This window comes from Amblyomma maculatum, chromosome 9 (assembly GCF_055883805.1).
Source record: "Amblyomma maculatum isolate TAMU_Amacu chromosome 9, ASM5588380v1, whole genome shotgun sequence".
Lineage (NCBI taxonomy): Eukaryota > Metazoa > Arthropoda > Arachnida > Ixodida > Ixodidae > Amblyomma > Amblyomma maculatum.
The window spans coordinates 133,057,251-133,083,946 of record NC_139352.1 but is presented as its reverse complement, the minus strand read 5'-3'; the positions used below and the strand labels follow the sequence as shown (position 1 = coordinate 133,083,946).

General features: G+C 46.7%; 4 non-coding genes across 4 annotated transcripts; 3 read left to right on the top strand and 1 right to left on the bottom strand.

Annotated features, from left to right (window-relative positions):
- Positions 1–19,293: 19,293 nt before the first annotated feature.
- TRNAS-CGA (transfer RNA serine (anticodon CGA)) lies at positions 19,294–19,366 on the bottom strand. The gene has a single exon. It is a non-coding gene; the product is annotated as a tRNA-Ser (tRNA).
- Positions 19,367–21,001: 1,635 nt separating this feature from the next.
- TRNAS-CGA (transfer RNA serine (anticodon CGA)) lies at positions 21,002–21,074 on the top strand. Its single transcript has one exon. It is a non-coding gene; the product is annotated as a tRNA-Ser (tRNA).
- Positions 21,075–21,499: 425 nt separating this feature from the next.
- TRNAS-CGA (transfer RNA serine (anticodon CGA)) lies at positions 21,500–21,572 on the top strand. The gene has a single exon. It is a non-coding gene; the product is annotated as a tRNA-Ser (tRNA).
- Positions 21,573–21,998: 426 nt separating this feature from the next.
- Positions 21,999–22,071, top strand: TRNAS-UGA (transfer RNA serine (anticodon UGA)). Its single transcript has one exon. It is a non-coding gene; the product is annotated as a tRNA-Ser (tRNA).
- The last annotated feature ends 4,625 nt before the right edge of the window (positions 22,072–26,696 follow it).

The window sequence follows — 26,696 nt, the reverse complement described above, 5'->3', positions numbered from 1 at the left end:
AGCCAAACTGAGCACACGCACAAGCAGGATACTGCATCTGAGTGTAAAGAAGACATCTGCGAAGTGATTTTGCATCTCGTTGAGTCGTCAATAACACCTCCTTTCACGCAAGAATGAAGAATTCCGATTGAGCACGCCACGACATTGGGCTCACGTCTGCAGGGCCTCGCAGGCCTTCCATAAGAGTTTAAGCCAAACTGAGCACACGCACGAGTATGATAGTGCATCTGAGTGTAAAGAAGACATCTGCGAAGTGATTTTGCGTCTCGTAGAGTCGTCAATATCTCGTCGTTTTACGCAGGAATAAAGACTTCGGGTTGAGGACGCCACGACATTGGGCTCGCGTCTGCAGGGCCTCGCAGGCGTTCCATAATAGTTTAAGCCAAACTGAGTGCACGCACGAGTTTGGTACTCCTTCTGAATGTGAAAAAGGCATCTACGAAGTGATATTGCATCTCGTAGGGTCGTCAATAACGCTTTGTTTTACGCAAGAATGAAGACTTCTGAGTGAGCACGCCACGACATTGCGCTCGCGTCTGCAGGGCTTCGCAGGCGTTCCATAAAAGTTTAAGCCAAACTGAGCACACGCACGAGCATGATACTGCATCTGAGTGTAAAGAAGAGATCTGCGAAGCGATTTTTTATCTCGTAGAGTCGTCAATAACTCCTCGTTTTACGCAAGAATAAAGACATCAGATTCAGCTCGCCACGTCATTGCGCTCGCGTCTGCAGGCCCTCGCAGGCGTTCCATAATAGGTTAAGCCAAACTGAGCACACGCAGAAGCATGATACTGCATCTGAGTGTAAAGAAGACATCTGCGAAGTGATTTTGCATCTCGTAGAGTCGTCAATAACTCCTTATTTTAAGCAAGAATAAAGACTTCGGGTTGAGCGCGCCTCGACATTGCGCTCGTGTCTGCAAGCCTCGCAGGCGTTCCATAATAGTTTAAGCCAAACTGAGTACACGCACTAGCTTGGTACTCCTTCTGAATGTGAAGACGACCTCTGCGATTTTGCATCTGGTACAGTCGTCTTTAACTCGTCCTTTTACGCAGGAATAAAGACTTCGGGCTGAGCGCGCCATGACATTGCGCTCGCGTCTGCAGAGCTCGCAGGCGTTCCAAAATAGTTTAAGCCAAACTGAGCACACGCAGAAGCAGGATACTGCATCTGAGTGTAAAGAAGACATCTCCGAAGTGATTTTGCATCTCGTTGAGTCGTCAATAACACCTCCTTTCACGCAAGAATGAAGAATTCAGATTGAGCACGCCACGACATTAGGCTCACGTCTGCAGGGCCTCGCAGGCCTTAGATATTAGTTTAAGCCAAACCGAGCATACGCACGAGTATGATAGTGCATCTGAGTGTAAAGAAGACATCTGCGAAGTGATTTTGCGTCTCGTAGAGTCGTCAGTATCTCGTCGTTTTACGCAGGAATAAAGACTTCGGGTTGAGGACGCCACGACATTGGGCTCGCGTCTGCAGGGCCTCGCAGGCGTTCCACAATAGTTTAGGCCAAATTGAGCGCACGCACGAGCTTGATACTGCATCTGAGTGTAAAGAAGGCATCAGCGAGATGATATAGCATCTCGTACAGTCGTCAATAACTCTTTGTTTTACGCAAGAATGAAGACTTCAGAGTGAGCACGCCACGACATTGCGCTCTCGTCTTCAGGGCTTCGCAGGTGTTCCATAATAGTTTAAGCCAAACTGAGCACAAGCACAAGCATGATACTGCATTTGACTCTAAAGAAGACATCTGCGAAGTGATTTGGCATCTCGTAGAGTCGTCAATAACTCCTCGTTTTCCGCAAGAATAAAGACATCAGATTCAGCTCGCCACGACATTGCGCTCGCGTCTGCAGGCCTCGCAGGCGTTCCATAATAGTTTAAGCCAAACTGAGTGCACGCACGCGCTTGGTACTCCTTCTGAATGTGAAAAAGACTTCTGCGAAGTGATTTTGCACCTGGTACAGTCGTCTTTAACTCGTCCTTTTACGCAGGAATAAAGACTTCGGGCTGAGCGCGCCATGACATTGCGCTCGCGTCTGCAGAGCTCGCAGGCGTTCCAAAATAATTTAAGCCAAACTGAGCACACGCACAAGCAGGATACTGCATCTGAGTGTTAAGAAGACATCGGCGAAGTGATTTTGCATCTCGTTGAGTCGTCAATAACACCTCCTTTTACGCAAGAATGAAGAATTCAGATTGAGCACGCCACGACATTGGGCTCACGTCTGCAGGGCCTCGCAGGCCTTCCATAATAGTTTAAGCCACTGAGCACACGCACGAGTATGATAGTGCATCTGAGTGTAAAGAAGACATCTGCGAAGTGATTTTGCGTCTCGTAGAGTCGTCAATATCTCGTCGTATTACGCAGGAATATAGACTTCGGGTTGAGCACGCCACGACATTGGGTTCGTGTCTGCAGGGCCTCGCCGGCGTTCCACAATAGTTTAGGCCAAATTGTGCACACGCATGAGCTTGATACGTCATCTGCGTGTAAAGAAGGCATCTGCGAAGTGATATTGCATCTCGTAGAGTTGTCAATAACTCCTCGTTTTACGCAAGAATAAAGACATCAGATTCAGCTCGCCACAACATTGCGCTCGCGTCTGCAGGCCCTCGCAGGCGTTCCGTAATAGGTTAAGCCAAACTGAGGTCACGCAGAAGCATGATACTGCATCTGAGTGTAAAGAAGACATCTGCGAAGTGATCTTGCATCTCGTAGAGTCGTCAATAGCTCCTCATTTTAAGCAAGAATAAAGACTTCGGGTTGAGCGCGCCACGACATTGCGCTCGCGTCTGCAGGCCTCGCAGGCGTTCCATAATAGTTTAAGCCAAACTGAGTGCACGCACTAGCTTGGTACTCCTTCTGAATGTGAAGAAGACCTCTGCGAAGCGATTTTGCATCTGGTATAGTCGTCTTTAACTCGTCCTTTTACGCAGGAATAAAGACTTCGGGCTGAGCGGGCCATGACATTGCGCTCGCGTCTGCAGACCTCGCAGGTGTTCCAAAATAGTTTAAGCCAAACTGAGCCCACGACGAACATGATACTGCATCTGAGTGTAAAGAAGACATCTGTGAAGTGATTTTGCATCTCGTTGAGTCGTCAATAACTCCTACTTTTACGCCATTATGAAGAATTCAGATTGAGCATGCCACGACATTACGCTCACGTCTGCAGGGCCTAGCAGGCCTTCCATAATAGTTTAATCCAAACTGAGCACACGCACGAGTATGATAGTGCATCTGAGTGTAAAGAAGACATCTGCGAAGTGATTTTGCGTCTCGTAGAGTCGTCAATATCTCGTCGTTTTACGCAGGAATAAAGACTTCGCGTTGAGCACGCCACGACATTGCGCTCGCGTCTGCAGGGCTTCGCAGGCGTTCCATAAAAGTTTAAGCCAAACTGAGCACACGCACGAGCATGATACTGCATCTGAGTGTAAAGAAGAGATCTGCGAAGCGATTTTTTATCTCGTAGAGTCGTCAATAACTCCTCGTTTTACGCAAGAATAAAGACATCAGATTCAGCTCGCCACGACATTGCGCTCGCGTCTGCAGGCCCTCGCAGGCGTTCCGTAATAGGTTAAGCCAAACTGAGCACACGCAGAAGCATGATACTGCATCTGAGTGTAAAGAAGACATCTGCGAAGTGATTTTGCATCTCGTAGAGTCGTCAATAACTCCTTATTTTAAGCAAGAATAAAGACTTCGGGTTGAGCGCGCCACGACATTGCGCTCGCGTCTGCAAGCCTCGCAGGCGTTCCATAATAGTTTAAGCCAAACTGAGTACACGCACTAGCTTGGTACTCCTTCTGAATGTGAAGACGACCTCTGCGATTTTGCATCTGGTACAGTCGTCTTTAACTCGTCCTTTTACGCAGGAATAAAGACTTCGGGCTGAGCGCGCCATGACATTGCGCTCGCGTCTGCAGAGCTCGCAGGCGTTCCAAAATAGTTTAAGCCAAACTGAGCACACGCACAAGCAGGATACTGCATCTGAGTGTAAAGAAGACATCTGCGAAGTGATTTTGCATCTCGTTGAGTCGTCAATAACACCTCCTTTCACGCAAGAATGAAGAATTCAGATTGAGCACGCCACGACATTAGGCTCACGTCTGCAGGGCCTCGCAGGCCTTCCATAATAGTTTAAGCCAAACCGAGCATACGCACGAGTATGATAGTGCATCTGAGTGTAAAGAAGACATCTGCGAAGTGATTTTGCGTCTCGTAGAGTCGTCAGTATCTCGTCGTTTTACGCAGGAATAAAGACTTCGGGTTGAGGACGCCACGACATTGGGCTCGCGTCTGCAGGGCCTCGCAGGCGTTCCACAATAGTTTAGGCCAAATTGAGCGCACGCACGAGCTTGATACTGCATCTGAGTGTAAAGAAGGCATCAGCGAGATGATATAGCATCTCGTACAGTCGTCAATAACTCTTTGTTTTACGCAAGAATGAAGACTTCAGAGTGAGCACGCCACGACATTGCGCTCTCGTCTTCAGGGCTTCGCAGGTGTTCCATAATAGTTTAAGCCAAACTGAGCACAAGCACAAGCATGATACTGCATTTGACTCTAAAGAAGACATCTGCGAAGTGATTTGGCATCTCGTAGAGTCGTCAATAACTCCTCGTTTTCCGCAAGAATAAAGACATCAGATTCAGCTCGCCACGACATTGCGCTCGCGTCTGCAGGCCTCGCAGGCGTTCCATAATAGTTTAAGCCAAACTGAGTGCACGCACGCGCTTGGTACTCCTTCTGAATGTGAAAAAGACTTCTGCGAAGTGATTTTGCACCTGGTACAGTCGTCTTTAACTCGTCCTTTTACGCAGGAATAAAGACTTCGGGCTGAGCGCGCCATGACATTGCGCTCGCGTCTGCAGAGCTCGCAGGCGTTCCAAAATAATTTAAGCCAAACTGAGCACACGCACAAGCAGGATACTGCATCTGAGTGTTAAGAAGACATCGGCGAAGTGATTTTGCATCTCGTTGAGTCGTCAATAACACCTCCTTTTACGCAAGAATGAAGAATTCAGATTGAGCACGCCACGACATTGGGCTCACGTCTGCAGGGCCTCGCAGGCCTTCCATAATAGTTTAAGCCACTGAGCACACGCACGAGTATGATAGTGCATCTGAGTGTAAAGAAGACATCTGCGAAGTGATTTTGCGTCTCGTAGAGTCGTCAATATCTCGTCGTATTACGCAGGAATATAGACTTCGGGTTGAGCACGCCACGACATTGGGTTCGTGTCTGCAGGGCCTCGCCGGCGTTCCACAATAGTTTAGGCCAAATTGTGCACACGCATGAGCTTGATACGTCATCTGCGTGTAAAGAAGGCATCTGCGAAGTGATATTGCATCTCGTAGAGTTGTCAATAACTCCTCGTTTTACGCAAGAATAAAGACATCAGATTCAGCTCGCCACAACATTGCGCTCGCGTCTGCAGGCCCTCGCAGGCGTTCCGTAATAGGTTAAGCCAAACTGAGGTCACGCAGAAGCATGATACTGCATCTGAGTGTAAAGAAGACATCTGCGAAGTGATCTTGCATCTCGTAGAGTCGTCAATAGCTCCTCATTTTAAGCAAGAATAAAGACTTCGGGTTGAGCGCGCCACGACATTGCGCTCGCGTCTGCAGGCCTCGCAGGCGTTCCATAATAGTTTAAGCCAAACTGAGTGCACGCACTAGCTTGGTACTCCTTCTGAATGTGAAGAAGACCTCTGCGAAGCGATTTTGCATCTGGTATAGTCGTCTTTAACTCGTCCTTTTACGCAGGAATAAAGACTTCGGGCTGAGCGGGCCATGACATTGCGCTCGCGTCTGCAGACCTCGCAGGTGTTCCAAAATAGTTTAAGCCAAACTGAGCCCACGACGAACATGATACTGCATCTGAGTGTAAAGAAGACATCTGTGAAGTGATTTTGCATCTCGTTGAGTCGTCAATAACTCTTTGTTTTACGCAAGAATGAAGACTTCAGAGTGAGCACGCCACGACATTGCGCTCGCGTCTTCAGGGCTTCGCAGGCGTTCCATAATAGTTTAAGCCAAACTGAACACACGCACGAGCATGATACTGCATCTGCGTGTAAAGAAGGCATCTCCAAAGTGATATTGCAACTCGTAGAGTCGTCAATAACTCCTCGTTTTCCGCAAGAATAAAGACATCAGATTCAGCTCGCCACGACATTGCGCTCGCGTCTGCAGGCCTCGCAGGCGTTCCATAATAGTTTAAGCCAAACTGAGTGCACGCACGCGCTTGGTACTCCTGAATGTGAAAAAGACCTCTGCGAAGTGATTTTGCACCTGGTACAGTCGTGTTTAACTCGTCCTTTTACGCAGGAATAAAGACTTCGGGCTGAGCGCGCCATGACATTGCGCTCGCGTCTGCAGCGCTCGCAGGCGTTCCAAAATAGTTTAAGCCAAACTGAGCACACGCACAAGCAGGATACTGCATCTGAGTGTAAAGAAGACATCTGCGAAGTGATTTTGCATCTCGTTGAGTCGTCAATAACACCTCCTTTCACGCAAGAATGAAGAATTCCGATTGAGCACGCCACGACATTGGGCTCACGTCTGCAGGGCCTCGCAGGCCTTCCATAAGAGTTTAAGCCAAACTGAGCACACGCACGAGTATGATAGTGCATCTGAGTGTAAAGAAGACATCTGCGAAGTGATTTTGCGTCTCGTAGAGTCGTCAATATCTCGTCGTTTTACGCAGGAATATAGACTTCGGGTTGAGCACGCCACGACATTGGGCTCGTGTCTGCAGGGCTTCGCAGGCGTTCCATAATAGTTTAAGCCAAACTGCCGACACGCGGGAGAATGATACTGCACCTGAGTGTAAAGAAAACATCTGAGAAGTGATTTTGCATCTCGTAGAGTCGTCAATAACTCCTCGTTTTACGCAAGAATAAAGACATCAGATTCAGCTCGCCACGACATTGCGCTCGCGTCTGCAGGCCCTCGCAGGCGTTCCGTAATAGGTTAAGCCAAACTGAGCACACGCAGAAGCATGATACTGCATCTGAGTGTAAAGAAGACATCTGCGAAGTGATTTTGCATCTCGTAGAGTCGTCAATAACTCCTCATTTTAAGCAAGAATAAAGACTTCGGGCTGAGCTCGCCATGACATTGTGCTCGCGTCTGCAGACCTCGCAGGCGTTCCAAAATAGTTTAAGCCAAACTGAGCACACGACGACCATGATACTGCATCTGAGTGTAAAGAAGACATCTGTGAAGTGATTTTGCATCTCGTTGAGTCGTCAATAACTCCTACTTTTACGCCATTATGAAGAATTCAGATTGAGCACGCCACGACATTACGCTCACGTCTGCAGGGCCTCGCAGGCCTTCCATAATAGTTTAGGCCAAACTGAGCCCACGCACGAGTATGATAGTGGTATCTGAGTTTAAAGAAGACATCTGCGAAGTGATTTTGCGTCTCGTAGAGTCGTCAATATCTCGTCGTTTTACGCAGGAATAAAGACTTCGGGTTGAGCACGCCACGGCATTTTGCTCGCGTCTGCAGGGTCTCGCAGGCGTTCCATAATAGTTTAAGCCAAACTGAGCACACGCACAAGCATGATACTGCATCTGAGTGTAAAGAAGACATCTGCGAAGTGATTTGGCATCTCGTAGAGTCGTCAATAACTCTTTGTTTTACGCAAGAATGAAGACTTCAGAGTGAGCACGCCACGACATTGCGCTCGCGTCTTCAGGGCTTCGCAGGCGTTCCATAATAATTTAAGCCAAACTGAGCACACGCACGAGCATGATACTGCATCTGCGTGTAAAGAAGGCATCTGCAAAGTGATATTGCATCTCGTAGAGTCGTCAATAACTCCTCGTTTTCTGCAAGAATAAAGACATCAGATTCAGCTCGCCACGACATTGCGCTCGCGTCTGCAGGCCTCGCAGGCGTTCCATAATCGTTTAAGCCAAACTGAGTGCACGCACGCGCTTGGCACTCCTTCTGAATGTGAAAAAGACCTCTGCGAAGTGATTTTGCACCTGGTACAGTCATCTTTAACTCGTCCTTTTACGCAGGAATAAAGACTTCGGGCTGAGCGCGCCATGACATTGCGCTCGCGTCTGCAGAGCTCGCAGGCGTTCCAAAATAGTTTAAGCCAAACTGAGCACACGCACAAGCAGGATACTGCATCTGAGTGTAAAGAAGACATCTGCGAAGTGGTTTTGCATCTCGTTGAGTCGTCAATAACACCTCCTTTTACGCAAGAATGAAGAATTCAGATTGAGCACGCCACGACATTGCGCTCACGTCTGCAGGGCCTCGCAGGCCTTCCATAATAGTTTAAGCCAAACTGAGCACACGCACGAGTATGATAGTGCATCTGAGTGTAAAGAAGACATCTGCGAAGTGATTTTGCGTCTCGTAGGGTCGTCAATATCTCGTCGTTTTACGCAAGAATGAAGAATTCAGATTGAGCACGCCACGACATTGCGCTCACGTCTGCAGGGCCTCGCAGGCCTTCCATAATAGTTTAAGCCAAACTGAGCACACGCACGAGTATGATAGTGCATCTGAGTGTAAAGAAGACATCTGCAAAGTGATTTTGCGTCTCGTAGGGTCGTCAATATCTCGTCGTTTTACGCAGGAACATAGACTTCGGGTTGAGCACGCCACGACATTGGGTTCGCGTTTGGAGGGCCTCGCCGGCGTTCCACAATAGTTTAGGCCAAATTGAGCACACGCACGAGCTTGATACGTCATCTGTGTGTAAAGAAGGCATCAGCGAAATGATATAGCATCTCGTACAGTCGTCAATAACTCCTCGTTTTACGCAAGAATAAAGAAATCAGATTCAGCATGCCACGACATTGCGCTCGCGTCTGCAGGGCCTCGCAGGCGTTCCGTAATAGTGTAAGCCAAAGTGAGCAAACGCACGAGCATGATACTGCATCTGAGTGTAAAGAAGAAATCTGCGAAGTGATTTTGCATCTTGTACAGTCGTCTTTAACTCGTCGTTTAACGTAGGAATAAAGACCCGGTTGAGCGCGCCACGACATTGCGCTCGCGTCTGCAGACCTCCCAGGCGTTCCATAACATTTTAAGCCAAACTGAGCACACGCACGAGCATGATACTGCATCTGAGTGTAAGGAAGAGATCTGCGAAGTGATTTTGCATCTTGCAGAGTTGTCAATAACTCCTCGTTTTACGCAAGAATGAAGACTTCAGATTGAGCGCGCCACGACATTGGGCTCGCGTCTGCAGGGCCTCACCGGCGTTCCATAATGGTTTAAGCCAATCTGAGCACACGCATGAGCATGATACTGCATCTGAGTGTAAAGACATCTGCGAAGTGATTTTGCATCTGGTACAGTCGTCTTTAACTCGTCCTTTTACGCAGGAATGAAGACTTCGGGTTGAGCGCACCACGACATTGCGCTCTCGTCTGCAGGCCTCGCAGGCGTTCCATAATAGTTTAAGCCAAACTGAGCGCACGCACGAGCATGACACTGTATCTGAGTGTAAAGAAGACATCTGCGAAGTGGCTACTAATAGTTCTGCCGGACTCGGTTTAGGGTGCGTGTAAAGCCAAGTTGACCTGAAGTTGGTTCGTCGTGGCAGGCCAGGAGGACTTCGTGCCTTAGATCAACCGGTATGACTAGCAATTATGTTTTTGCACTTGAAGTAGAATTCTTCTTATAAAGCACCCCATTGCGGAGGCCAATACGACGATAGCCCCCGGTCAAGGTACCGGGGTATGGTAGGGTGCCCACCTTCAAGATGGTCAATGATCAGTCGCAGCTCGGCGTCGGCACGCCGTTTGGAAACGACGTCGGACGTAGTGACTATTCCACGTAAACTATCGTCGTCGGTGGCATCTGATGAAGGAGGGCCGACGGGCGCGCGGGACATGCTATCAGCATCGGTGTGCTTTCGGCCGTCTCTTTCGGCTTCTGATGCTTGCACAGCCGAACCACGCTGGCGCAGAAGGTGGGGAGGGGAGTGGCTGCTTTTGTAGCGCGCTTTACATAATGCGTTGTACAAGGATGCGATGCCTACTTCGCAGTCAATACAAGAGGAAACGCCTTCCCACATAATCAGGTTGGTAAACTAGCTTGACAGCCAATTTTGTGCGGAGCACCAAACAGAAAGTGACAATGCATGGCATGCTCTTACCATCACCACTTTCCCGTTTGAGACCAAGATTGGTCTAGCCACAAGTTCCGTCTTGTCATGAGCAAAACGGCCGAAGAGAAGGAAGGTCAGTTTTCTTATAACAGCGGTTGGTGTTAGAGCTATGGTATTGATTTCGAGCCGTGTACGAGAAACAGCAACGAATAAATAGCAAGCGCGAAGGTTATGGGGGGAGGGGACCGCGTCTCACACCCCGACTGAAGTAACTCTGCAGCGTGATGAAGCTATAAAAAAAATTCTAGCTCTTACTTTAGTGTACAGTTGCTGCAGCAAAGCAACGAACTCTGTTTGGAAGCCATAAGCAGCAAGAACCTCGATAAGGTATGCGTGCTTTGGCCGGTCAAATGACCTTTCTTTGTACGCGCTCATCACAACTACTGACGCATTTCTGTAGTCGATTATCTCACTGGGGAGCATCAAGGGGACAAAATGCGTCGGCCAGTAGCAGACCAAAGTGTAGTGGCCTAATAAGGACGAGTTCCGCCCATCAGCCTCTGGATTAGGTAGCGGGATTACGCGGGCGAAAGAAAGCGGGAGAAATTCCCTGGTAAATACTGCAATGAGCATTGCGACGAAAAAGGGCAAACAGCTTGCTAAACCTCCAAAGTATCTAGTCTATTCCTGGTGACGCACCAGAGTTTAACCGTTGTACGATGTCCCAAACTCACTGGGCTGATTGGGCCCATTGCATACTACGCATCGTGAGCGCTTACGTACGGGAGGTCGGATACATAAAGTGCTGCTCGGTACTTGTATCCTCTTCCAGTGGAAACGTGCTCGGAAAAGAGCACGGCAGAAAAAAGTTTCAATACGTGCTGGATGTGCCGTTCGAAGCTCTTCCTGCCATCCTCCCTGAGCAAGCTCGCAACATGCGTTAACTCCCACTCTGCAGCTCCCGCATCGCGTGCTAGACATAGAGCTTAGTCGTACTTAGTACGTAGTCTGAATTCGGGCGGAAACGCGTTTCCGTATGGACGGCTGCGGCAGCGTAGATACAGCGCCGCAACTACTGTTCACGCTGCAATTGTAGGTATATTTTTGTTTTCAGCGCCAGTGAAGCTCCCAACCAGACGATACGCATTCGCTGCATATTCTTTTAGGGTAGTCGACACGCGTTCGCTTCTTAGCCGCCTTACACGTATACATGCCCCAGGCCACTCATCTTTGAGCGCGTCTCAACGCGTGGCTCACACCTGGATTGTGCGATATTGTCACTGGCTGTTGCACTTTTCATGATATCTATGGGTCCTGGAAATGAGATAGCTCTAGCGCCATCTATCACTATATTCCGCAGGCTGACCGCGAACGTTAAGGATGGTTGACAGTATGCGGTGCACAGATATGTACTGGAGGGAAGCCGGTATGCTGAATGCCATAGATTCTGTACTGAGTGCCCATAGTAAGAATATCTGTTGGCACATTCAAACGATCAAAGCTGCTGCTGTTGAATCTGCCTCGTCGAGTATGCCCAAACTTGGCACAGTGCAGATACTGGCGTAAGATGGTCCATAATTCTAAGCTGTGCGGCTTCGTTCAGTGCATTTTATTAGCCGCACGGGCATCTCTATTTAGGTAAAGGACAAAATTGAAACCTCCGACAAGCAAAAGGTGTAGCTTTTAAAAACACAATGGGCCTAAGCAAGAAAAGAATTTGATCGCGAGCGAGTGGTAGGCACACCCAACTTGATTCGAATAATACGCTGAGTGCTTTAAACGTCGAAGGCGATAATTCGCCCATCTGCATCGGATAAAAACTGTCTGCATTGGAGCAGGCTGCGTGATAACACGGCCGACCTCACGCCACGATTTCTGAATGGGAGAAGCCGTTTCACAGAAAACCAATTAATAAAAGCATTAAAATCTCAACTAGCACAAAAACTCCTTTTTCTGTATGAAAAGGAAGTCAATACTCCGAGATTGGTCAAATGAACCTGCTGGGCTTGATTCAATTCCAGACAGATTCTTAAAAGATAAGACATTCTGGGTGTCCCCCTTTTGCTTATGTTCCCTTAATGACAGGAGTCCGTCGTGTATTTGTATGAACTTAAGATCGGTGAAGTGGTGCATATATATAAAGACGGAGACAGTTCAAGTGCCTCAAGTTATAGACCAATATTTATCTTAAGTGTGAGTGACACCATTTTTGAAAGAGTATTATCAAAGCATGTAACCTCGTTTACTTTCCAGCCCAGTATTATTTGTCCATGTCAGCATAGTTTCCCGTCCCTTAGAATGACATCAACTGCAGTACTAGTGCCCACCCAACAAGTTAACAAAGCCATGCACAGCGCTAAGATCGCCAACTTTTTTTTCCTAGGCATAAGGAAAGCGTTCAATTCCGTTGACCACATCATATTAATAATTAAACTTCATGACGACAGATTTAGGGCCGAAAGCCAGCTTGCCTAATGCTACCTGTGAGATAAACATCAGCGAGTAGTAATGAATGGTATCGTTTTTTCAACCCGACCAATAGTTTCCATATTCTCACCAAATTCAGCTACAAGACCAATACTTTTCTCACTTCATGTTAATGACGTTCCCTCTATTCTACTGTACTCCGAGGCATTATTGTTTAGACACGATAGGGCGTTAATCTTTGTTGGTGACCGTTTGTATGAGCTCGAAGAAAACGTGGCGGGCAACTTGAATGCGTTCATTCCTGGTCTAAATAAAATCAAAATGAAAATTCGAACAAAACGAAATACATTGTTTGTCACTCGGGGAAAAAAACAGCCTAATTGTTATTCGTAATATATTCCTGAAGCCTGTACTTTTACCGCGAGTAGCCCTTTTAAGTATTTAGGGGTCATGTTTGATTAGACATTAACAGGAAATCTCATATAAGAAATATTAGACGTTAGTTTATGGTTGCCACATGTTAATAAAAGCTCGTTAATGATTTGGCGCAACAGTTCTACGAAATCTATTCTTCTCATTCGTGCAGTTATTTGAGCTATTTTATAGCGTCATGGGGCAGTGCATACTGAAGTTACTTATTATCTCTTCAGTCAGTTCAGTTCAGTCGTTCAGTCGTGTCCGACTCTTCGTGACCCTATGGACCATGTCACGCCACGCTTTCCGGTCTCTCACTATCTTACTAACATCACATAACTTCATCTGCAGTGCCTCGAGGATACCATCTAACCATCGCGTTCGCTGCCTACCCCTTCTCCGGCGACCCTCAACCTTTCCCAACATCAAATCTTTCTCCACGGACTCCTCTCTTCTCATCAGATGACCAAAGTAGCTGAGCTTTAAGATGGGCAATAGGAAACATTACCCTTTCAAAGTGAACGGACTATAAAACGCCACTGCTTCACCTGATGCGTGTACTTTCGCTGGGCTCTGCGAGTATTAAGCGTTGCTGACATGATACATAGAATAGAAGCACATGATAACCCCCTATCATTATACACTCATTTACCATACCAACACGCAGTTCAAAAACTGTGAATAACTGTTTTGATCTAACCGTTGCCAGGAATGCTCACGGTCAAAGCCATAGAAATACATGGGGTCTTCATAAAATTTGGTATCCACCGACTTGAGAGAAGCACGCAATGTTTTATGGCCATGAAGCATTTCTTGTATATTCAATATGCAATCCCTCTCAATTTAGTACACTGCTGTTCTATTGGGGGTTATAGATTTGGTTTCTTCTTGTCATTGCTTCGCTGTATATACCGTACGCTTTATTTCGTTATAAGGTACTTTGATCATTTGGTCTCGCTACTAACTAATCACGCTGTGGGACCAAGTTCTGTCATGGTCTATGTAACATGGCGATCGAAATGTCAAAAAGAAGTGCACCTCAAATTGCTTATCCGGTGACGAGCGCCCTAAATAAAAGGTGTGAGGAGGGGGATAAACATAAAACTGAAAGCCGTCATGCCTGCCTGCGATTTTAGAACTACGTGATGTCGTCCGAGGAGTGTGAGTCCCCGCCGTTCTTGAAAGCATGGGCTTGGTGTATCAGCGGGAGACAAAGCGTCCATGAAACTGGCGAATTGCACCATTAAAATGAGTCTGACCTGGCAGCGGCATTTAATAAAAAATATTAGCACTGTAGTTAGTCTCAATACGATTGTTATGCCCTATAGTATCCCGATTTTTAAATCAAGAATATTCACATTAGCAGCAATCACTAAATCAGAAATAACGGGAAATGAGTAAGACTGTTCCAGACATCTATTGCGTAAACTTCACCCAGTTATTGAGAACTTTGTGCATCTGTCCAATAGGTTTTAATATGGCCAACCACAGTCCTGAGTTTGAATAAGAAATAAAAATCGGCTTTTGGTTCATTCAATTTGTCGCCTATCTGGCACTATAAGCGTCTTCTTATATTAGATGTAAAATATCATGCACTCTTGCGATTTCTGGCTAACAGCAGAATCGTTATGTTACTGGGTGTATTATGTTATCTGTATATATTTGGCAATGACAGGAAATATTTCTTTACTCCGTTTGCCACAGCTCCTCGAAAAAGTAGAGAAAGCAGATATTTATATTAACGAACTGCTGCTAAGCAAAAGTTCAAGACTTTCATATGAGACCGCGCAAGAGGTAAGTAAAGTTTCCTATTTTTCACAATTAACGCCATGTCCCTGTAGTTTTGCAACAAATCTACAGGTCTCCCAAAGTTTGGTTTTTAGTGCGGTGAGTGTATAACAGCAAGCTGTTTACCCAGAACATGCGGGCGCCGCTAAGCTCCTGGCACTATCTAGCTCATAATGCTTAGTTGCGCATGGCATACGAAAATTTTCTGAATTGTCCTCTAAAGTTGGAGGTGATGGAAGACAAGGAATTTCAAATGTCAAATACCCAATTATATTGGTTAATTCAGCGAAACATTTGTGCACATTACACCGTCCGAAGTCGGGAAGGAATCAACGATGGTAAATCAATGCCCATGTCTCTAACTGGAACGCTATGTACGTCGCAGCTTTAACTACGACGACAATACAATCACCTAGAACGCTCTGAAAGTTTTTTTCCATGCATTGGCTTATCAGTTTCATTAGTCGTCATTGATAACTTCTCTTTTGCGTTGATCATATCATGCGAGTGAGCTTGTTTAATATGTACCAAGGCAATTTTTCTAACAATTCCCCACTGTTAGCAGTTTCTTCGCAGGTATGAAAATCCTGATTCCATCCTTTGGTTTGAACCCATCAATGTGTCTAAAGTCAAAGAGCCAGATTTGCAGTTTGGTCACAGCACTTTTTTCATGCCCACCCCGACCTTATCGTTTGCCGTAAATAGCAAAACGCTAAAACGGTGTCCATGAGTGCAATGGCCTGAGTAATTAGCACCATCCTCTCAGTGCTTTCAATGGAGTGTCGCGAAGCATTTCTTAGAAAATTTGCCCCCAATTGTCTTCGACAATGTAACCTTACACCAGGTAATAAAAATGTATCTGAGGTCCAGTTCACCAAGAGCACCCTTTTCAGCGGCTGAAGAACTTCAGATTAGCACCACGGAAGCCGTCAATAGTCTACTTCATTTCCAAATATGCATGGTCATCCATTCCTGTTAGGATGTGAGTATGAAGAGATATCCACAAGAAACAGAACTGACTTTTTAACCTGTCGCATTTTAAGCACAAACCTTCAATGTCCTTCAGAGTACTTTCCACTTGCACTGATATACTTGTCTAATCTTTCATTCCGCTTCTCAAAACATTGTTTAAATTCATTTTTTTGTGATGCTTGACAGCGCCTTCGTCTTTTTTTTCTTCACCTCCGCACATCAAGAAAATTCTTTCCTTTCCCGAGATTTTTCATTCAAGAGAAAGAGTCACACGGGGCAAGGTCCGTTTTGTGTGGGGGGTGAGGAGCATGGGTGACAGCGTTTTTGGACAAATATTGTCGCGCAGACTACGCTGTGCGAGCAGAAACATTGTCCTGCTTAAGAAACCAGTCACCAGAATGCCACAAATCAGGCAGCTTCCGCTTGCAACTGCTGAGAATTGTTTTCAAATCTTGCATGTGGAAAGCCTGTTTAACTGTCTTACCCTGCATAAAAAACTCTAAATAGCCACTCCTCTCACACCTAAAAAACAAATCAGCATTGTTTTGAGGTTCAATGTCACCTGACGAGCTTTCTTGGGGCGAGACGAACTTCAAGTCTTCTATTGGCTTGAATGTTGCTTTGATTCAGGATCGTAAGCATAGCACCAAGTTTTGTCGCCTGCGATAATTGTTGAGGCAAGTTTGGATCATTTCGGGGCTCTTCGTTCGAAGCACAATATACTTCTATGCGAGCTTCCTTATTTTCCAGCAGTCAGTACTCGTAGCACGAATGTGGCAGTCACCTTTTTCATACCGAAATCTTGTTAAAAATTGCTGCACTGAACTCAAAGTCACTCCCTACCACTCCACAATTTATTCAGCCGTCCGTCGTCCATCTTCGTTGACGATTGCAGGAAGGTTCTCAACATATTTATGTGTTGTGACCATGGAAGGACAACCAGAACGAGGTTGGCTATCAACTGACATTTCATCATTTTTGAAACGGGAAAATCACGTGAACACTTCAGTGTTCCCCATAACATTATCCTTGTATGCTGGTTTTAACGTTTCAAGTGTTTCTGTTCCATTTGTGTTCCGAGCAGAAAGCAGAATTTCACCGCCGCGTGCGGCTCAGGAAAATCAAGCATTGCAAAAACGACACTCACATAAAACAGTTGGAAGTGTAAACTCTGCTAAAGCTAGTACGTCGGACCTTCAGTGAAACCACTCGGCTGACTGATTCTGCAATGTTCACTATATTCGGGCCTAGCTTCAAAACACGATACTACAAAAGCGCTGCCCACCAAATTAGTTCGGTTTCTTTTGGGTACGTTCTCGTATGGAGCTGTAGGCGGTTACTCTGAGGAACCTCTGTAGTGAGATGAGTAAAAATATTACATTTGCGTAATGATCCGGTAAATAGGTTTCACACGTACATATATAGGGCGCATTTGTCAATAAAATTGCACTTGTGAAGCGGTGAAGCACCTTGTCGAGTTCCGCTCATAGGGGTTCTTGACGTAATATGCAAGCGCTATAAGCGCCGAGTCGCCATCTTTTCTGGGAGGTGACACGGGTTACTTGTCCTGCTTACCCGGCCTTGTTTCAGTGCACCTTGGAAATTAATTTTTTTAGTGTCCACTCGACAGCGATCGAAGCCAGCGTCTTCCTTTTTGTAATATTTTATTGATGAACTGCATTTTTGAGAACGTGGTAATAACTTGGCAAACCATCTTTACATCTGTCCAAATTCTATCCATTGTTGGTTGTTGAAGGGAAAGTCGTACAACTAAAACCGTTGTTATATTTCTGCAGTAACTTAGTCTTGCCTATATAGACGTTTGCCAATTCACCAACCTTGCGTGCGCATGCCTGCCCATGAATACTGGCTATGTTCTAATTGCTTCCCATCAGCGGCCTCTGTAGAGGGCATGCATGTCACCCTTGATACCACGCTGTATCTCGCGCGCGTGGTATCGTGGTCCTACAGTTCGCGTGTTGCAGTGATTGATTGATTGAAAACATTGAGTGCATGGGAGTTCTAGGAGTTGTGGGTGGTCCGCGTATTCCGGCAGCCCAGTGGCCTGCGCCGCAGCGTGGGCCCTGCGAACCAGTCCTCGTTTTTGGTCGGGGTCCTCGCTGTGCAGAATGGCCTCCCACTCTCCAAATCGGGATTAGGAAGTTTATCGATAAAGAGTTTAATTGGCATGCCCACACTATGTGAAAAGCCGTAGCTATTTCTCCACAGTGTGGGCACTGGTGTGTAAAGTGAGGGGTATCATTGGTGGAGTTTAAATGGTGTAACGAGAGTGTCTGTTTGTAGCCGGCGGGGGGTGTGTTCTACCTTGTCTAGAGTTTTGTGAGGTGTGCGGTAGGTCTGTCAGGTCTGTCTGTAGGCCTGTAGGAGTTCAGCAAAGGTGATTATAGGCTGTGTGATATGTTCTTTTTCCTCATCGGCTAAGGGGGGATCCCGGTGTAAGAGAGCTCGGGCGTGTGCCGGTGGGCGGCGTCATTCCCTCCTGTGTGTTCCGTGTGTCCCGGAAACTATATGATTGAGGCCCGATTAGGAGGGTGTTTTGCTAATAGTGTCAGACATGATTGATAGATGAGTCCGCTGGTAATATTCCTGCACGAAGTTTGGGAGTCGGTGAGTACATTAGCGTTTGGGTTGGTAGCCAGCGCTAGTGCAATGGCTACCTCCTCTGCATGAGTGGGTTTGGATGTACGGACTGATTCGCAGTTGACTAATTTGCCCTCGGGATTCGTTAAGGCGATGGTCATCCGCCCTTGGAATGGTTCAGTTCAGTTCAGTCGTTCAGTCCTGTCCGACTCTTCGTGACCCTATGGACCATGTCACACCACGCTTTCCGGTCTCTCACTATTTTCCTAACATCACATAACTTCATCTGCAGTGACTCGATGATGCCATCTAACCATCGCGTTCGCTGCCTACCCCTTCTCAGGCGACCCTCAACCTTTCCCAACATCAAATCTTTCTCCAGCGACTCCTCTCTTCTCATCAGATGACGAAAGTAGCTGAGCTTTAACTTTATAATTTGACCTTCCAATGAGCAGTCAGCGATTATGGTCGACAATATCGACTGATTTGGTCTTCTGGCAGTCCAGGGAACTCTGAAGATTATTCGCCAGCACCGCAATTCAAACGCGTCAATTCTTCGGCGGTCAGCCTTTTTCACAGTCCGACTCTCGCATCCATACACCACAATTGGAAAGACCATAGCACAATGCTATATGCCGGTAACCTATTATTGGGGAATAGATATTGTTATAATAAATATATATTATTATTATTATTATTAATATTAAACGAATACTGTATAACACTGATCAAAGTTACAGTTCTCCTCCTACTACGCTATCTATTCCTGAAAGAAGCGTAATTGGAACATTCATGTGTGAAGGCTTGAGTGCCTGTTGTAGACTAAGTGAAGGAAAGAAGCCAACAGTCGGCGAGGCCAAGGAAAGCGTTGGGAATGGTACTTTATGTCTGTTTTTTAATGTTTACATGGATAATCACAGAAATTAGTCATGTAATCTGTTTAGGGGAAAGATAATTAAACACAAAGTGGAAGAAAAAACAACGTGCCGATGGTGGGAATCGAACCCACGACCTCCGAATATCGCGTCCGGTGCTCTACCAACCGAGCTACATCGGCCGCTGTCCCCCCTGCTACATTCTTAGCTATTTATGTTGTCTGTATACGGAACTTGACAGTGTTCACCAGCGCCACCCTCAACCATAGCGGCGGGCGTGGAACGTCCTTTGTTACCGCCAGCGTCACGTAGAACGTGAACAAGAGCGAGGGCGACAGCTGTGCTACAACCCTCTTACGCTACCTATGGCTTCAAGACTGCCAGAACCGAGACCGCCGTAAGCTACAAGCAGATCAATTAAGGGGAAATGAGGGTGCTCGTTATAATACATGAAGGAAAGAAGCCAACAGTCGGCGAGGCCAAGGAAAGCGTTGGGAATGGTACTTTATGTCTTTTTTTTAATGTTTACATGGATAATCACAGAAATTAGTCATGTAATCTGTTTAGGGGAAAGATAATTAAACACAAAGTGGAAGAAAAAACAACGTGCCGATGGTGGGAACTGAACCCACGACCTCCGAATATCGCGTCCGGTGCTCTACCAACTGAGCTACACCGGCCGCTGTCCCCCCTGCTACTTTCTTAGCTATTTATGTTGTCTGTATACGGACCTTGAGAGTGTTCACCAGCGCCACCCTCAACCATAGCGGCGGACGTGGAACGTCCTTTGTTACCGCCAGCGTCACGTAGAACGTGAACAAGAGCGAGGGCGACAGCTGTGCTAGAACCCTCTTACGCTACCTATGGCTTCAAGACTGCCAGAACCGAGAACCCCGTAAGCTACAAGCAGATCAATTAAGGGGAAATGAGGGTGCTCGTTATAATACATGAAGGAAAGAAGCCAACAGTCGGCGAGGCCAAGGAAAGCGTTGGGAATGGTACTTTATGTCTTTTTTTTAATGTTTACATGGATAATCACAGAAATTAGTCATGTAATCTGTTTAGGGGAAAGATAATAAAACACAAAGTAGAAGAAAAAACAACGTGCCGATGGTGGGAACCGAACCCACGACCTCCGAATATCGCGTCCGGTGCTCTATCAACTGAGCTACATCGGCCGCTGTCCCCCCTGCTACTTTCTCAGCTATTTAAAGGACGTTCCACGTCCGCCGCTATGGTTGAGGGTGGCGCTGGTGAACACTCTCAAGGTCCGTATACAGACAACATAAATAGCTAAGAAAGTAGCAGGGGGGACAGCGGCCGATGTACCTCAGTTGGTAGAGCACCGGACGCGATATTCGGAGGTCGTGGGTTCGGTTCCCACCATCGGCACGTTGTTTTTTCTTCTACTTTGTGTTTAATTATCTTTCCCCTAAACAGATTACATGACTAATTTCTGTGGTTATCCATGTAAACATTAAAAAAAAGACATAAAGTACCATTCCCAACGCTTTCCTTGGCCTCGCCGACTGTTGGCTTCTTTCCTTCATGTATTATAACGAGCACCCTCATTTCCCCTTAATTGATCTGCTTGTAGCTTACGGGGGTCTCGGTTCTGGCAGTCTTGAAGCCATAGGTAGCGTAAGAGGGTTCTAGCACAGCTGTCGCCCTCGCTCTTGTTCACGTTCTACGTGACGCTGGCGGTAACAAAGGACGTTCCACGACCGCCGCTATGGTTGAGGGCGGCGCTGGTGAACACTCTCAAGGTCCGTATACAGACAACATAACTAGCTAAGAAAGTAGCAGAGGGGACAGCGGCCGATGTAGCTCAGTTGGTAGAGCACCGGACGCGATATTCGGAGGTCGTGGGTTCGGTTCCCACCATCGGCACGTTGGTTTTTCTTCTACTTTGTGTTTAATTATCTTTCCCCTAAACAGATTACATGACTAATTTCTGTGATTATCCATGTAAACATTAAAAAAAAGACGTAAAGTACCATTCCCAACGCTTTCCTTGGCCTCGCCGACTGTTGGCTTCTTTCCTTCATGTATTATAACGAGCACCCTCATTTCCCCTTAATTGATCTGCTTGTAGCTTACGGGGGTCTCGGTTCTGGCAGTCTTGAAGCCATAGGTAGCGTAAGAGGGTTCTAGCACAGCTGTCGCCCTCGCTCTTGTTCACGTTCTACGTGACGCTGGCGGTAACAAAGGACGTTCCACGTCCGCCGCTATGGTTGAGGGTGGCGCTGGTGAACACTCTCAAGGTCCGTATACAGACAACATAAATAGCTAAGAAAGTAGCAGGGGGGACAGCGGCCGATGTAGCTCAGTTGGTAGAGCACCGGACGCGATATTCGGAGGTCGTGGGTTCGGTTCCCACCATCGGCACGTTGTTTTTTCTTCTACTTTGTGTTTAATTATCTTTCCCCTAAACAGATTACATGACTAATTTCTGTGATTATCCATGTAAACATTAAAAAAAAAGACATAAAGTACTATTCCCAACGCTTTCCTTGGCCTCGCCGACTGTTGGCTTCTTTCCTTCGTGTATTATAACGAGCACCCTCATTTCCCCTTAATTGATCTGCTTGTAGCTTACGGGGGTCTCGGTTCTGGCAGTCTTGAAGCCATAGGTAGCGTAAGAGGGTTCTAGCACAGCTGTCGCCCTCGCTCTTGTTCACGTTCTACTTGACGCTGGCGGTAACAAAGGACGTTCCACGTCTGCCGCTATGGTTGAGGGTGGCGCTGGTGAACACTCTCAAGGTCCGTATACAGACAACATAAATAGCTAAGAAAGTAGCAGGGGGGACAGCGGCCGATGTAGCTCAGTTGGTAGAGCACCGGACGTGATATTCGGAGGTCGTGGGTTCGGTTCCCACCATCGGCACGTTGTTTTTTTTCTTCTACTTTGTGTTTAATTATCTTTCCCCTAAACAGATTACATGACTAATTTCTGTGGTTATCCATGTAAACATTAAAAAAAAGACAAAGTACCATTCCCAACACTTTCCTTGGCCTCGCCGACTGTTGGCTTCTTTCCTTCATGTATTATAACGAGCACCCTCATTTCCCCTTAATTGATCTGTTGTAGACTAAAACATGTACTTCAGTTTTCTCTTCACTGGATTGTACAGTACTTGCTCTTAATTCAAAGTAACTGTATAACGACCCAGGTGAATAATTGTGTTCGTATTATTTATGATGATGAAAAATAGCAGATCATTGCTGTATATTGCATGCAAAGATCTTGAGACATTGCCCTTTCCGAAAAAGGTGACACGAAATGTTTATCATTTATAGCGCTGTGTTGATGACACTAATATTGGGAGCTTGCGGACTGAGCTTTAATAGCGCAGCCAACAATGAGTCGAGGAATGCATACACAACAGTAATAATGGTGACTTCCCAATGGGGATGAGTTCCATGAAACGAAAGGATGATGAGTAAACACATATTTGGATGAAGTTCACAAAGGTGCTCACACTCCCCCTACTAAAGCGGCCGTCCGGGTAGCAGGAATTAAAGCGAAGAAAGGCGGGCGAAGGGCTCAAGTCGAGACACATGTACAATCTTTTGCACGACAGCGACAGTCGTTAACAGGAGACGCAGGGGCTACGGGATAGTTTACTGGGGAATTTTTTTCGAGCACCATGTATGGACTGATGAAGCGGCTGAGAAATTTGTCACAAAAGCTTGGTGTGCGTGTAGACGTCCAATGCAATACTTCATCACCAGGACTGAATGACACCTTCCGGTGAGAAGAGTCAGCTGCTTTTCCGCGCAGTCCGTACGGCTTCTGTGTTGAATCTGTCAAGTTTGAAACAGTGGGCAATCCGTGAACTGTTTATAGCATGGTGTGTCCGAGAGAACAGGTGCAGAGAAGAAGGATGGGATGTCTCTAGAGGGAAGGTCATGGACCAGGAAGAATTGGGTAGCGGGTCGTTGCGTTGAACGGCAGTTTTGTATGCGATGGTGACAAAAGGAAGGCCGAAAGTTGGGCGCAAAAAGTACGCGAAGGAAGGATGAACGACACGGACGACACGGCTGACGTCGACCTTTTACGGCGTTGACATGACACACAAGGGGCAACGTACTTGGCTACACTCGTTGAGAGACTGGGCCAAAACCTAAATCGGGCAAGGCGGCAATCGACGTGATATGCACATTCTGGTCGGGCAAATAATTTTCAAGTGCGGGAAAAGCATAACTCAGAGCAATGCCAGCGCTACTCATAGAAGGAGGCAAATAGAGAGTGCAACGGCATAAAAGTGCTTCTCCTCAGATTGGTAAGTTATTAATAACTAAAAAAACTCTCTAAGTCGGAAATCCAGCGTCCGAGCCGCCCTATTAACTATTTCAGCGTTACGAGCCTGCACAAAGCGTGGTGGTCAGTGCCTGCTACGAAATGCCGACCGTAAAGGTAAGGGTGAAAGTTTTGATTAGCCAATGCAGTTTCAAGCCACTCTTTTTCGGTGGCAGGATAGTTCTGCTAAGCCGGAATTAGGTAGCGGCTGGCGTAAGCGACAACCTTTTCGATTGATGATTCTTGTTGTTTTAGTACAATGGCGCAAATGCCGCGGCCACTAGCATCAGTGTGCAATATAGTTCGAGAAGATTCATCAAAATGGCATAGAAATGCATCTGGTGTCAGAAGTTTCTTCAGCTTTTCAAAGGAAGTCTCGCAATCGGGAGTCCAATCGAAAGGTGCGCCGGTTTTGAGCAGGCAGTGCAGAGGGGATGCAATGAGGGAATTAGGGAGGAACCTGAGAAAATAAGGCGCTAGTCCGAGGAACTTACGCAGATATTTGATGCAGGATGGTCGATGAAAATGCACAACAGCAACAATTTGGCTGGATTAGGCCTAATGCCATCCTTTCTGACAATATGGCGAAGGACATTGATCTATTTTGAGGCAAACTGACAGTTCATCGCATTGATTTCAGGGCCGGTGCAGGATATCGCAATCAAAGCTTCTTCAAGGTAATTTAGATGTTCTAAAATTGTTCAAGAAAATATCACTATGTCGTCCACGTAGCATAGGCTTGTCTTCCATTTATGACCTAGCAAAACGTGTCGATCATACACTCGAATGTTGCCGGAGCACTGCATAGGCCAAAGGGTATGACATTAAAATCATACCCCAGCAGGAGTGGCGAAAGCGGTCTTTTCATTGACTTCCTCGTGCATGGGTATTTGCCAGTACTCCTATCGAAGGCCGAAACTTGAGAAAAATTCAGCCCCATGGAGACAGTCAAGGCGTCATCTATGCGTGGCAAGGATGTATGTTCTTTCGATTTATCGTTTTCAGAGCAGAGCACGGTAATCGATGCAAAATTTTACAGACCCGTCTTTTTTATTCACTAGCAGCACAGGCGTTTACTGTGGACAAAAATAAAGGGAATGATGTTGAGATACAGCATATCCACAAATTTATTCTGTATTATCTTACGCTCTACAGAATACACTCGCTGAGGTCGGCGGCGAACTATAGTAGAACCATCAGTTGTAATGCGATGCGTAGCAGCGCAGGTGCGACCTAGAAAAGGGAGTGAGTGCCAAATGGTGGGGCATGCTTCTTTAAAAGAGTTAGAATAGCTTGTTTCTGGTTCGGCCAAATGTTATTGCAAAATAAATTACAGTGCCTCCCCAGAAGCAGAAGACGCAGATGCGGGGGCGATATTGCTGAGGGTTAGAAGACCTACCTGCTGAGAGAGGGCGACAGATGCAACTGCGGAACCTTTCTGTAGGAGAATGGGATCGTGACTAGCGTTACGGGCGGTCAGAAGAGATGAACCACATGCGAAGCGAAGCAGCATTGTATCGATGACGACCCCGTGGGACAGGGCTCGCATGCACGGTACAACTAAAGCGTCTCCATCAGTAACTTGATCTCATTTAACTTCAACAATTTCAGCAATCCCAGGGCTGTAGGTACTGTTAGTAGTTGGGAGCACTTGCAATTGTGGGTATTTAGAAAGGTAAATATGTCGCTTCAATGGTGCGGTCGCGGCACATGATGACTGCAGATGCGAAAGACAAGCCCCAAGAAGAAGTGATGAGCTCATGAGGAATGCGCCGCATGTTCGATGTGATGATCGCAGCCGTCTATTGTGATCCGTTTCTTGTGTGGTGCGTAGACGAGGACCAGAATGGGGTGTTCGAAAGCTTCGAGACGAGAACATAAACCTTATCCTACGACGGAAATCAATGTGGCAGTGTCAACTAAAGCCTGGATTAATGTCCCTTCCACTTTACTGACAGCATGTTAGACGGGGGTGTGGGAGGAATTGTGGGATGCGCGGGATGTGCAGCTTCACCTCCAGAAACTGTACAAGCCTGTTTTCCGCACAGAAGTGAGATTATGTATCGGTTCCTGGTGCGGCTAGAAGTTTTTTTTTCATTTTTTATTTACCTACTTTTTTGTATTCATCTCAACGTCTCTGTAGTCTGCATCCGCATTTTACCCAGAACGAGGGGCGCTGGCCACATTCTGCACTCCCATGTCCAATATCATGATATGAATGGGTCTCATAATATATATATATATATATATATATATATATATATATATATATATAGGTGGTCGAAATTACCGGAGTCCTCCACTACGGCGTCTCTCATAGCCTGAGTCGCTTTGGGACGTTAAACCCCACAAACCAACCAACCATATTGTTACGAAGGGGGTAAGACGTCGGAGCGCTGAACTAGAAGACGATAGGGTAGGGAGCTCAGCTGGTCAACGGCAGCGCGTCCGGCACGAGAGTCCTTTTTCAACGTCTTTCTCCTTCACTTGTCTTCTAAACTTCATCTTCTTCCGTACTGTTACATTTTCCCCCTTTGCAGACGAAGCCCCCCGGGCGAGGTAGTTATTCGTTTCCACGAGAGTGACACGGCTTCATCCGGGCGACATGGGCAACTTCAGTTCTTACTGAACGACGACCACTTGCTGTCATACGTGCTATTTGGTAGTTCACTTCACTGACGCGTTCAAGCACAACGTAAGGGCCAGCGTAATGCGCCAACATTTTCTGCGCTAAACCACGCTTTCGGAGAGGTCGCCAAAGCCACACTAAATCTCCAGGGGCGTAAGACACATGGTTATGCCGGCTGTCGTACCGAGCTTTTGAACGCTCTTGAGAAGCGAGAATTCGCAAACGGGCGAGACGGCGAGCTTCTTCGGCTCGCAAAGAGTTTCCGCAATGCACGGTTCATCATGGACGGAGTAAGGAAGAATGGTATCTAGACAATACCGAGGAGGACGGGCATATAGCAGGAAGAACGGGCTGTAGCCAGTAGTCTCATGGGTTGCGGTGTTGAATGCAAACGTTATAAATGGCAGTATAGTATCCCAATTCTTGTGGTCAGATGCGATGTACATAGATAGCATGTTTGTGAGTGTGCGGTTTGTGCGCTCCGTCAAGCCGTTGGTTTGAGGGTGATATGGTGTGGAATGCCTAAAATGCGACGCACACAAACGAAGAAGCTCTTCTACAACATCTGCCATAAACTGGC